The following is an 11,389-nucleotide window of genomic DNA, read 5'->3' as shown; positions in this document are numbered from 1 at the left end:
GGTTATCCCGGCCGTTCGTTCGCCCAAACGACATGGCGGTGCGGCCGGCCTCAACAACGCGCTGAATGGCGCTCACTGTCGATCGTCCTCGACGAAATCCGAACTGCCGGTCCGACAGTCGGGGTGAAGACGGCTCCTCGAGATGGTCGTTGAGGCGGTTCAGTATGAGGCGCTCCAATACCTTCCCCAGAGCGTCGAGCATGCAAAGGGGTCGGTACGAACTGCTCTCTCCCGGAGGCTTCCCCTGCTTCGGCAGCAACACCAGTCTTTGCCTCTTCCACTGTGCCGGGAACGTAGCGCGGTTGAGGCAATCCTGGTACAGGACCCGGAAGACCTCCGGGAACAAGGTGATTGCCGTCTTCACCGCCGCATTCGGGATGCCATCGAGCCCTGGTGCTTTGCGGCTCGCCATCTGACTCGCGATTAGCAGCAGCTCGTCGTCAGTAACAGGTGCTACACCCGCCGCAGTTGTTGCTCCTCGTCGTTTCCCGCGTTGCTCTGCTGCGACCAGTCACAGGGCGGATGCTCAGGGAAGAGGTCGGACACAATGCGTTCGAGGACGACCCGGTCCGCTTCTGAAGGCGTCCGACTGCCCCGGAGCCGGGACATGACGACCCGATATCCTGCCCCGAACGCATTCTCTTCTGCAATTTCGATCAGCTCCTGGAACAAGTTCCGCTTGCTAGCTCGAATTGCTCGACTGAGCTCCGCCCTTGCTGTCCTGTGCTCAGCTGCTGCTATGCTGCGCTCCTCCAAATCAGCCGTCCGCAGCATCCGGTCACGGGCAACCTCGCAGTTGTTCCTCAGGCGAGCCAGGAGGGGAGACCACCAAAATGTGTTACGATGCGGGTCTTGGTGCAGTCGGGTAACCCGCTGCATTGTCTCATCGCAGGCCTTCAACATGGCTGCGATCATACCCTCCTGGGTCGATGCGCGTTGGACAAAGTCCGCAGCGAACAGCGCCTCGAGGAATGATGTAGCAGAAAACTGCGAGGTCTTCCATCTACGGCCAGCGTGACGCACACGCCTCTGGCTAGCGGAAGCACCCTGCCGCGACGACGGTTGCCGCTGATGTTGCTGTTGCTGCTGTTGCGATGGCTGCTGCTGCTGCTGCTGCTGCTGAAGTGACTGCTGCTGCTGCGCAGAGGACTGTTGCGCTGGCTGCTGCTGGTCCTGCAGTTGCTCGGGCGATGCTGGTGTTCCTCCCACGGTGTAGAGGACATAGCGGTGGTCTGATGCGGTGTAGCGTGTACTCACGATCCACGTATCTGGGCGAGCAATCGACGGGCTTGCGAACGCCAAGTCAATTATGCTCGGGAGAGCCACCCCGTTGCCGTCGAACGTGAATTCTCGACCTTGGTTTATCACGCTCAAGCCAAGCTGCTCCACCATAGCGTGCAGCTCTTCCCCGCGGTTGCAAGTCTCGGATTGCCCCACTCCTCATGTCTGGCGTTAAAATCGCCGGCGACGACGACTTGAGGGTGGGAGAAGGCTTCGAGTTCTATGGCTTCAATGAAGCGCTCGAACTCGGCGAGGCTGAGGCTTGGTGGAGCATAGCAGCTTATGAAGGTCACTCCGCCAATCTGCGCTGCTACCAGCCCCCGAGCTTCGCTGCACCACACGCGCTGAATTGGTAGCTCACCGACAGCTACCACCGCTACCGTCCGGCAGCTGCTGAATGCCCACCGGCCGTTATTCTCTGGTGGACGCAGAACATCAGAGAGGATGAGCACGTCTGCTTTCTCCTCTCTGGCAGCTTGTAGCACCAGATTCTGGGCATCACGGCCATGGCCCAGATTCGCCTGCAAGACTTTTAGGACCGGAAGCATCGCTGAGCCGAACGAGCACATTCGCTGTGTCCTATGTGGTGAGCGCCACCACACAGTGCACACTTCGCCTCATTTTGGCAGGATCGTGCTTTGTGTCCGTCTAGTCCGCAACGGATGCACATATTCTGCCGATCTGCAGTGGAACGGCAGTTCGACGCAATGTGGCCCATCTCCAGACAGCGGAAGCATCGCTGACGCTCTGGAGGGGTTGGTGGAGCTGCACGTACCTTGCTAACGCAGTCGCACAGGAATAGTTTGGCTCCTTCCAACTGACGAGCTGATTTCGCTGGTAGCCGGATTCGTGCTCGCTTCGACCCATCTGGAAGTTCCCAAATGCTGGTGGAAACTACTCCAGCACTTGCGCCAATCTTCTCATCGAGGGCAGCAATGATGTCCTCCTCCGCAGCGAGGGGATCGATGTCGGATACGAGCAGCTCACCCATTTCGGTGACAAGCCGACTTACGCCTGCGTCACCGATAATCTTGCGGACGCCATCAAGCATAAGTGGGGCATTTGCCGTCTTGCTTAGTTCCATGCGTAGCAGTCTGGCATGGGTTCGGCGACCCTGCTTGATATGCCCTTTCATGACACAGTAGGCCGGGTCGAGACGGATGGCTTTGCGCACCTTGTCGTAAATGCCATCCCAGGTTTCGCCTTCGCTGGGTGACACCTCGATGATGTCAGGCCTCGGCTTTCGCTTACGCTGTAGCTGCTGCTGCTGCTGCATACGCTCCTGCTGTTGCTGCTGCGAGCCAGCGACCGCCTGTCGCTGTGGCTGACGTTGCTGCTGCTGCTGTTGATGCTGCGCGATACCGACTGCCTGTCGCTGTAGCTGACGCTGCTGCTGCTGCTGTTGCGGCTGCTGCTGGGAGCGTGGCTTACCCGTAGCTTTGCCGCGATATCTACGCCGCACGACCTCGCTGTAGGTCAACTCCGGCACGACGTCTCCGCGGACGGCAGTCGATGCCTCGTTACGCGGCGGCATGACTGCACGCGACGTCGACGCGCGGGGCTGCTCCTGCTCTTGCTGGTTCCGCTGCTGCTGTTGTTGTTGCTGCTGCGGCTGCGCAGAGGATCGGCGTGGCAACGGAGTTGGAGGTTGACGCGAGCTAGCTGACGGTTGTCCGCCGGCAACCTTTGCTGCCAGTAAGGAGTTTAGAACGTCTCGGTCGCGCTGATGTGCGGCGGCGAGCTTCTCCATTTGCGCCTCCAGCTTTTCTTCACGGCGCTTCGCCTCCTCCTTCTCCTCCTGTAGCAGTTGGCACATGCCAGTTATCTGCTCCGAGAGGCGAGAATTTTGCTCCTTCATTTCCAAATTCTGCTCCTCTAGCCGCTGAATTGTTGCCTTAAGCAACTCGAGCTCCGGTGTGGTCGAGGCGGCCTTGGATGCCACGGCGGGCTTGTTGTTGCCTGTGACACTGACCCTAGGCAGCGCCACTCGAGGCTCGGTCACAAACAGCTTCGAGCCGGATGCCAAGCTGCTACGGCAGTCCACAGAGACTGACCTCGCACTCGCGCGCGTTGACATCCCGGATGATGCCATCATCTTTGCCGACTTTCAGGTTGGTGGGTTAAATAACCCTGGGGGTCGATGTGACCCCGGGGGTCGGTTGACCCCGGGGGTCGAGATGACCCCAAGTATGCAGCGCCGTCTAGCTGGTGTTCTGCCGCTCAATCGCTGCTGTAGAATCCTTCTTCCACGCTGGTTTTCCACTATGGTCCGACTTGCGACCCCCTGGTGGGCTGGGGGGAGGGGTGGCGGGTGGCGAAAAATTACGAGAGGGTGCGTCGCTCACGTGGGGAATGGATCCGCACCAATCCCGAATTTTTCCGGCACTTTTTCACGTCCAAATTGCGCTGCCCGCTTTTTCGACCCTTTTTGAACCTATTTTAGGGATTTTTCACCGGGAGCGGGGGAGGGGGGAGGGGGAAATTATTTTCGCGTGTTTTGTTTTATCGCCCTCTATCACCCCGCAGCTTCGCCGATTTTTTCTAATTTTTCGAAAAAAAATTCGAAAAATTCGAGCAGTTTTCGAGTTGCTCGAACTACTCGAATCGAGCAAATTCGAGCTGCCGCGGGCACTACACTTCTTCCCCGAATTTTCTGCGCACTTTTGTAAACTCGAGCACTTTTCGAGCAATAACGGACTTTTCAAATTTTTGCCCCTTGGGAACTGCTCCCCGGACAAAATTTGTCCCTTGGGTATTATAGAACTGTCACCAAGAAACGTCAAAAATTTTTTCACGATTTTCACAAATTTTTGATGCAATCTTATTGTACGCATAAAAACAAGCACAACGGTGAAAACCGCACACGAATCCGAGCAAAACTCGCGGAGTTATTCGCGATTTGCTATTTATTTCGATTTTTCCGAAAGCACGTGCTCCGGCGGTAGCACCCCGACACTTTTTATTTTCTCGTTTTTCACCGATTTTCGTTCTGTTTTTTTAAATTCACGTTCAGCGTCACTACGCGCACCTTTAAAATCACATCCGGCACGAATCCGTGCGTTTTTCACTGAGTTATTCACATTCAAAGTTCCCCATACAAATTGTATGGGGATGTAAACACACACTTTTATGCACTTTAAACTTCTCAAAACGTCTCGAAAACACTTTAAAACGCTTTAGAAGCGTCGAATTATCCAGAATCGAGTGTTTCCGGCGCCGAAATCACACAGTTTTGCGCATTTTTCCACACCCGGAAATTTGGTACTACCGGGGGGGGCAAATGTACACAGAACAACACGAATTTTTTAAAGCGCAAAAATCACAGAAATTCGACCAAATAACACTATCTATAGGTAAATTGGGTGCTCTGAACACGATTTTGAGGGTTTCAGAGCGATCCGAGGCCGTTTTACACACTTTTTTTGCACACTTTGTCGGAGCGTGTTTACATACGTCTGTACCCGACGGCTACTCGATGAACACTACAGGGATAACTGGCTTTTTTTTTTTTTTTTTTATAACGGGTTTCTTTATTTTATAGAATCCCTCACCCACCCCTACAATGTATACCCGCGAGGGTTTTTTTTGAAGGGGGTCCTGAGCCGTATTTGGCCAATCTGCAACCGTGCTTTTGCACCTTTCACTTTTATTCAAATTCAAATAAATTAAAATTCTTTTACTCCTATCGTACTCCAGTCGGAGTCTTCTGGTTCAGCTTTCGCTGCTTCTACTGCAGCGCTGTGAATCTAGCGGGAGGCAACTTCCGCCTCGACCGCTGCCACTTGTTCAGCAGCGCTTAGGCCACCGTCTTCGACTACTGCTGCAGCCTCCTCCACCTGTTGCGATGTCTCACGAGACGGTCCGTCAGCGTGTTCCGCGATTGCTCGGCCGTCATCGTCATCGCTTCTTGCCCGGCTGGACACTCCGAGGAGCCGACGGTTTCGCCTCCTCTCTCTAAACCGCGCTTGCCGTTCACGAAGCGCTGCACGTCGCTGAGCGGTGCGTGGTGAAGCCGGTGGGGTTGGGGGAAGTCCAGCTCGACGTTCTTCCCGCCGACGTGCTGTTGCTGCTCGCCGGTTGGCGTTTCGTCTCACGTTTCGGGCCCGTCGCACTTCGGCGCGTTGAGCCTCTAACTGAATCACGTCGTCGGTATGGTGCTCGATGACGTGAACCGCCAGTGCTGCCCGCTCCTCGTCCCACGCTCGCTGCAGCTGGGCCGTTATCTGCTTAGCAGCTTCACATATACGGCTCCAGCTCTCGGCATCGCGCAGCAAATGCCGCTGGAGGGTGTCAGGACAGACAGGGTCTGGACCCCCTCGCCTAGTAGCTCCTGACGTACCGCAGCAAATCGTGGACACTCGAAGAACGCGTGCTCCGCCGTTTCTGGGACGCCGACGCACAACTGGCAGTCTGGGGACGACGTGAATCCATTGTGGCACAAGTAGTCACGGAAAAATCCGTGTCCGGACAAAACCTGTGCCAGATGGAAAGTCATATCTCCATGTTTCCTAGACTGCCAGTCGCCGACCGATGGAATTACACGGTGCGTCCACCGCGTGTGCCGGCTAGCATCCTGTTGCAGTGCGTCGGCATCCCATTCCTCCTGCCAGCAGTCGAACAGGGATAACTGGCTTGTGGCCGCCAAGCGTTCATAGCGACGTGGCTTTTGATCCTTCGATGTCGGCTCTTCCTATCATTGTGAAGCAAAATTCACCAAGCGTAGGATTGTTCACCCTTTCAAGGGAACGTGAGCTGGGTTTAGACCGTCGTGAGACAGGTTAGTTTTACCCTACTGGTGTGTGCTTATAGTCGCTATCTTAACGGAATTCCTGTGCAGTACGAGAGGAACCACAGGTACGGACCACTGGCTCAATACTAGTCCGACCGGACTTTGGTATGACGCTACGTCCGCTGGATTATGCCTGAACGCCTCTAAGGTCGTAGCCAATCCGAGCTGATAGCGCTTCTCAAACCCATTAGGTGTTCGGAAGCTAGCGGGCCTAACAACCCTCTGAGATCCGTTGGAGTCTGCGTCTGCAGCCCGGCGTCTCATCCCGCTATACCTAGGCCGCAATGAGTGGAGTTCGCTGCACGTGTTAGTACCGTAACTGGGAACGCCGTTGGCTTGAGCTCTGCCCAACGTGGATATACCTAGTTTCGACACCTATCAACCGCCCGCAAACGACGGGACTTCAGGCTGGGAGCTGCGAGTTGTAGAGATGCGTTCGCATCGATCCTCTCAGGCGACCCATGCTTGGTGGTTTGTCCGTGTGCCCCTTCCTCGATGTGCGCAAGCTCGTCTTGGTCTGGGGACCACGTCGACACAGGGGATACTCTTGTGAGAGCATGAGTGTACTAAGTTGAGTGTAGCAAGGGAACGCGTGCCCCTTCCTCGTTGGCGTAACTAACCATCTTGGTCTGGGGACCGTGGTACCGTGCTCTGGTGAAGCTTGGTGCGTGCTCCTTCCTTGTCAGACGAGTGACTTGACCTGGTCTGGAGACCGTTCCTTTATACTAGTGGACAAGAGTTGGCTACTTCCGTGTCAGACGAGTGACTTGACATAGGATGGAGAAGGACACTTAACACTAATGAGCTTGTCGGCGTGCCTCGTTCTCGACTTGATTGTCTTGATGTGAGGACCGTGCGGACCACACCAGTAAGCTTACACATGCTCGTTACAAGTTGTATAAGTTGACCCGTTTGGCCCGGTTGCCTTGCACATGATGGTGTTGACCATGTTCGGTTAACAGGTCGTGTGTCGAGGTGGTCGGCCTTGGTAGTAGGATGTCTTGTGCATGTGACGTGTTGACCTGGTTTGGTCGGTGTGTCGTCGTGTACGAGATGACCTACTTACCCGTCAGTTTTCCAAGTTGTATCATGTGTTGACTTAGTTGACGTGTCATGTGCTTGGATGATTAGCGTACGGGTCATGTATGGTGCGCTTGCTTCAGTTGAAGGGATGTACTAGTACAGTTGTATTAATCGTTTATTTCACGATCTGGTCTTTTGGCTGGATCGTGAAAAAACGCTAAGTCCCAAATCCTGAACTCGAGAAGAAAGCGCCAATGACAACGTTTTTGACTGGAGCTCCCTAGCATTCGGCTTTTTCTACTTTGAAGGGATGCACTGTTGTATGAATTGTTTATTCACGAACTGGTCGTTTGATTGGATCGTGAAAAAAACGCTCAGTCCCAAATCCTGAACTCGACAGGAAAGCGCTGATTGCAAACATTTTGACTGGAAGTCCCTTGAAAATGGCGTTTTCGTTATTGGCATTATGTGGCACGTTTATTGTGGCTAGAACATTAATTATTCACCAAATGGCACCAAAGCTTGGCAAAAGTCGCGAAACACTCCTATCTCGACGCACCAGCAATCGCAACTTGATGCAAAATAAATTGCACGAGCTAATGATACTTGTACCATGCACAGTACACCGTACCAAAATATACCCCTGAAAGTGTGCAATTTGGTGCTACCCTAGAGAATATGTATGGGGAAGCCTAGCTACGTGTGTCGCACGTTCCAAGTTGCATGGACGTCGAACAGAGGCATGCAAAAGCACCTATCTAGGGAATTACTCTACGTTCTAGTAGCAAGTGCGATTTTCCGGTCCAGCACGGCAGTACGCCTGCACGCATACACTCCATGTACCAAAAATGTACCAACCTAGGCGTTGCTCAGTAGCTTTTGGCGGCACATAGAAAAAGTATTCGAGTTCAGATTTTTGGGACTTAGCGTATTTTTAAAACTAATAACGAAAATTAAATTATAAATCGGTAAACGGCTAGGAGTTGCTCAGTAGCTTTTGCTCAACGTGGCAAAAGTATTCGAGTTCAGATTTCTAGGACGTAGCGTATTTTTCAATCATAATAAACCGAATCAAACATAACAATGATGAAACTTACACCATGTCCCAAGGTTGTGCACAAAACGTAACGATAAAGTGCTGGCGAGGTTAGAGGTGCACCAAAATTGTGTACCGATCAGGGAAAGTACTCTACGTTCCTATGATTTGGGTGAAAAGTGTTGATTAACTGCTGGTTAGAATAGACAGTTGTTTTCATACACATCGCAAACGAACACCCCTTAGTGAGCATTAGCAAAAGTCAATAGCACAAAGCAAATGCAATACAAACTGATCAAGTACATTAAAGAACGCTACGTACCAGGACTTCTTTCCAAGAATGGTGTCCGCGACGGGAGGGCAAGCGTCCTTCCCAGGTTTTCCTAGTAAACCTTGTATGGTAAACATACCCAAGCGTGTCTGTAAGCACGCAACAAAAGTCACGAACGGGCACATACCTAGGGAATGTACTCTACGTACTTGGACTTTTGTCCAAGAATGGTGTCCGCGACGGTCGGGCACTGCGACGCAATAACCAAATCCTAGGATTGTAACTTTAGTGTGCACAAACATAAACATTAACGCGTTCGCTCGGGCTGCGCCGTCCGTGTTGAACACAAATGTGGGTGATTATATGCGTGGAGGGACAAAAACATACGAGGAGGAGACAGTTTTCTGCACGATGTGCACAGAGCTCATTTCGTCGTCCCGGCCGAATGGAAAAACACAAACATCGCGAGTATCGTTCTAGGTTTCTGTCTATAAAAGGGCAGGCCAAAAGGTGACCGGTTGAGATAAGCATTTTAAGCATACAAACACTTTATTGGAACTTTTGATACAAAAACAAGGTACGTACATGTAGGTTGTACCAACATGGACATCTATGAACGCGGCTGCGCCCTCCGTCTTGTACTTTCCCTGATCGGTACACAGTTTTGGTGCACGGCTATCCCGACCGGCAACTTGTACCAACATAGACATCCATGAACGCGTACGTAGTGTACTTTCCCTGATCGGTACACAATGTTGGTGCACGGCATAAGAAAAGAGCTAAAATGGTCAAACTCAATCCATTTCAACAATAGATAGTCGATAGTAGCTGTGCCGATGAAGTAGGGCACGATGCAAGTTAATGTTGTTTAATTAATAACATGTCCGCCATACATTTCAGTACAAAATTGCTCGGTCAGACCTACAAAGTGCTATATCTCGAATACGAGGCGTCGGACTGGGGGTTGTAGAACAATTTTAAGTTCGTCTAATGATTCTACATCCGATTCTGGATAGCGATTTTTGACCACTTTTCAATATTTTGTGACACCCCGAACCTAGGGGCAGCTCCCTAGCTTTTTCAAAAATGTGCACCGAACGGGCCGGAGAGCTCGTGTGGCTCAAAACATGTTTTTCGCTAAAACACCTCAAAACGTGTAAGGAACGCACCCTAGCTCTTGTTTTTCAAAAGTTATGGCCGTTTAAAGTTAGACGTTTTGCTTCAAAATAGCTATTTTACCCGTCCCTATGGCCATGCTTTAAATTTTCACGAAAATGCAAGGTCAGACCTAGGGCGGGCCATATCTTGAATACTAAACGTCGCAGACATTGGTCGTAGAACAATTTTAAGTTCGTCTAATGATTCTACATCCGATTCTGGATAGCGGTTTTTGACCACTTTTCAATATTTTGTGACACCCCGAACCTAGGGGCAGCTCCCTAGCTTTTTTTCAAAAATGTGCACCGAACGGGCCGGAGAGCTCGTGTGGCTCAAAACATGTTTTTCGCTAAAACACCTCAAAACGTGTAAGGAACGCACCCTAGCTCTTGTTTTTCAAAAGTTATGGCCATTTAAAGTCAGACGGGTTTTTGCTTCAAAATAGCTATTTTACCCGTCCCTATGGCCATGCTTTAAATTTTCACGAAAATGCAAGGTCAGACCTAGGGCGGGCCATATCTTGAATACTAAACGTCGCAGACATTGGTCGTAGAACAATTTTAAGTTCGTCTAATGATTCTACATCCGATTCTGGATAGCGGTTTTTGACCACTTTTCAATATTTTGTGACACCCCGAACCTAGGGGCAGCTCCCTAGCTTTTTTCAAAAATGTGCACCGAACGGGCCGGAGAGCTCGTGTGGCTCAAAACATGTTTTTCGCTAAAACACCTCAAAACGTGTAAGGAACGCACCCTAGCTCTTGTTTTTCAAAAGTTATGGCCATTTAAAGTCAGACGGGTTTTTGCTTCAAAATAGCTATTTTACCCGTCCCTATGGCCATGCTTTAAATTTTCACGAAAATGCAAGGTCAGACCTAGGGCGGGCCATATCTTGAATACTAAACGTCGCAGACATTGGTCGTAGAACAATTTTAAGTTCGTCTAATGATTCTACATCCGATTCTGGATAGCGGTTTTTGACCACTTTTCAATATTTTGTGACACCCCGAACCTAGGGGCAGCTCCCTAGCTTTTTTCAAAAATGTGCACCGAACGGGCCGGAGAGCTCGTGTGGCTCAAAACATGTTTTTCGCTAAAACACCTCAAAACGTGTAAGGAACGCACCCTAGATGATAAAAAGTGCAATCAGAATGTCAATCGACAACTTTGTTGGGGGTACCATTTTACTCTACGGGCCAGTAGCTTAGGTGCGCCAACAGCGCTTTCCTTTCGGGTTCCCATTTTTTGCCCTCCTGGGATTATGATCATTTGCTCATTGCCTACTATAGGGAGGGTACCTTGCTACGAGATCAAACATGAAGATTGCACCAAATCGTAGTTTTTACCTCTATTTAGTCGTAGGAGCATGGTTTGCAGTGGCAGTGGGTCATTATGCCCCCGTTTGGGTCATACGTCCCCTCCGCGATAAAAATCGTCGTATGCCTATAGTCCGAACTAATGAAGCAAAAGTGGTGTCTGGTGGGCTCTGCCGATGATTTTAACCTATGATTTTGAGCTTCCACCCTATCAAAACGTTCCTGGAGCAGTACATCACGGGTCTACGGACCCAAAGACTTCGTCGTGATGGTTTCTAGTAAAAAGTTGTAACAGCTAAGGGTTTTGAATACGCGTATATTAACCATTGCTTGAAACTAAGCTTCGTTGTCTTTAAACTCTGCAAGACCAATCGAACTTCTTAGGGAAACCCGAAGGATTCACGCTAAGCTCGATGAGCTATTATGGGTAGTGGTGCATGATCTGGTGTTCCTTGGATCTAATCCAATGAATAAATTTATGAGGGTATATATGGTGCAGGGCACAAAGCGTGATG

At 51.1% G+C, this 11,389-nt stretch overlaps 1 pseudogene; it reads right to left on the bottom strand.

Annotated features, from left to right (window-relative positions):
• Positions 1-2,815, bottom strand: part of LOC120906241 — a 122,823-nt pseudogene extending 120,008 nt beyond the window's left edge.
• Between the last annotated feature and the right edge of the window lie 8,574 nt (positions 2,816-11,389).

This window comes from Anopheles arabiensis, chromosome X (assembly GCF_016920715.1).
Source record: "Anopheles arabiensis isolate DONGOLA chromosome X, AaraD3, whole genome shotgun sequence".
Classification (NCBI taxonomy): domain Eukaryota; kingdom Metazoa; phylum Arthropoda; class Insecta; order Diptera; family Culicidae; genus Anopheles; species Anopheles arabiensis.
This window is presented reverse-complemented; position numbering and strand designations above follow the sequence as displayed.